A 2,500-nucleotide genomic window follows, 5' to 3' on the forward strand; every position below is an offset into this window, starting at 1 on the left:
CGTTCCCTCCCCCTCTTCTCTCGGAAAATTCGAAAGCAATAAACCAGTGAAATTTGAGTGACCTGCCACAATTTATCTTGGTTTTGAAAGCATCTACGCCTTATAACATCCCGAAAAATCATGCAAGTGGAATTTAATAACTTTTTCCCTTCATTCTAGCGTGAAAATTGTTTACAGACTATGATATAATGTTGCCTTTGTGATTCATAAGAAAATTAATGTCTTTCTTTTCTTTTTTTTGAAGTGCTGTTGAAAATCGTGCTCTCGTCATTCTTACTGAACGTTTAAACTCAAATTAATCTGTGATATTGTTGAACAGGATGTATGTGTATGAACGCGCACATACAACGCGCACACGCACAAACACAACCACACACACACACACACACACACACACACACACACACACACACACACACACACACACACACACACACACACACACACACACATACACACATACATACACATCACACATATAAACAAACACACACACAGACAAACACCCGTGTGTGTCTGTGTTTATGTGTCAGAGTGTGTATGCATGTGTATATATATATACATATACATATACATATACTTATTCACACACACACACACACACATATATATACATATACATATATGCGCACGCACACACACACACACACACACACACACACACACACACACACACACATATATACATATATATATATTATATATATATATATTTTTTTTAAGCAACTATTTATTCGACTGCAGGACTTACGCCTCTCTCAGTTCAACAGGTTCTTTGGCAGTGCCACCCTTGCCTGATTGAATACCCTTTCTAATCAACCGCGGTTCAGCGCGCTTACACTGGTGACACGGCGGCGACTTCCCCTACGACACCTGCGGTCGACCTGTCAAGGCGATATGTCGTTTTCTCGCCGTGAGATCGGGCTCGAGCCAGCAGTCGGAGGGCATTTATTCTAACGACTGCCGCGGCGAAGAATTGAACTTGGGACCACAAGGGCCGAAATCCAGTGCTCTAACCACTGAACTATCGCGACAGCCACGTACGCATATGCTTGGTGTGTGTCTGTGTGTGACTACCGTCATACTCCAGTGGTTAGATCACTGTACTCCGGCCCTTATGGTCCCGAGTTCAATTTCTCGCCGCGGCAGTCGTAAAAATGCCTGCGCTCCGACGGTGTGTGTGTGTGTGTGTGTGTTATACATGTATAAATACAAAGATAGATAAATAAATGAACCCAGTCAGAGGAAAGCGAGCTTGATGCCACATACTTCTGAAATATTCTCCCTCTCTCATATCCCGAATAAACTCTTGTAAACAAATAATTTGCATCTAAATTAAACGTGAATAAAAGACTTTCCCCGGCTACCGAGCGCACCCACGTTCATAAATATGGATTTTAAGACTTTTCACTCGACTCTGAAGACTCCAAATAAAAGTTCTTCATAGAGGAATGCCTTTAGAGCCTCCTTCTCCTATGTGGTAATGTTTCAGATACGTAAATATGAGGAGAGATGAGTCATCCAGGACCTTTACTTTTAATTCTGTTTCATTCGCCTATGTGTGGAAGGTGGAGGTCTATGCTTATATAATATTATATGTACAGTGTGTATGGTTTATCATTGTGGTTATATACAGGATTAAGGAGAAAGCTACATGGCAGTATGTTCTATGTACCGACGCATGCTTTGGGATGATAGTGCTTTGGAGACCATTATCAATTCGTTGTAAATGCATGGAATAAAGCAGAAATTAGAATATGTAGAATCACGTGCAAGCAAATATAAATAAATGATCTGATAGATACACACGAAACAAAATCCCAAACATACCCCTACCATACACACACACACACACTCTCTCACACGCACACGCACACGCACGCACACACACACACACACACACACACACACACACACACACACACACACACACACACACACACACACACACACACACACACACACACACACAAACACGCCCTTATCAAACCAGAGGCAAATATATACCCATCTGACACTCACTCCTGCCAACGAACAAGCATTAATAGTGCAAAGAGAGTAAATATTGACAACGCCATAGCATCCTCAGCATTTGCACTTCTAACAGCCAATTAAGAAGCAAAATAATCCATTTGGCTTTTTGAAGATATCGATAATCATGAAGATAAAGTTATTAATATACGCAAGTTTAGTCGTCTTTCATAATCTAGAGCCCGTTTTAACCAACTATTCATCAGGATTAATCGATCTGCGGTGTACTTTGTAAACAAACCCTCGTGGCCTTTGTTTACGCATCCTGCTTATCTTATCTGGATGGGAATAAGCTACCCGAAAGGTATGTAAAGTGAAAGAGTTTGCGAAGTTATGAACAGGCTATTTAGGTCCAGTTCTGATACTGTCAAAATAGGGCGAGTGTTTTATTGAATAAAAAAATGAAGAAAGAAAAAAATTGTCTTTATGCGAGTGGAAAAAGGCAAATACCTTCAGTCGTTAGCATCAA

The sequence above is a fragment of the Penaeus chinensis genome, chromosome 14 (genome assembly GCF_019202785.1).
Source record: "Penaeus chinensis breed Huanghai No. 1 chromosome 14, ASM1920278v2, whole genome shotgun sequence".
In the NCBI taxonomy this organism is placed as follows: Eukaryota; Metazoa; Arthropoda; class Malacostraca; order Decapoda; family Penaeidae; genus Penaeus; species Penaeus chinensis.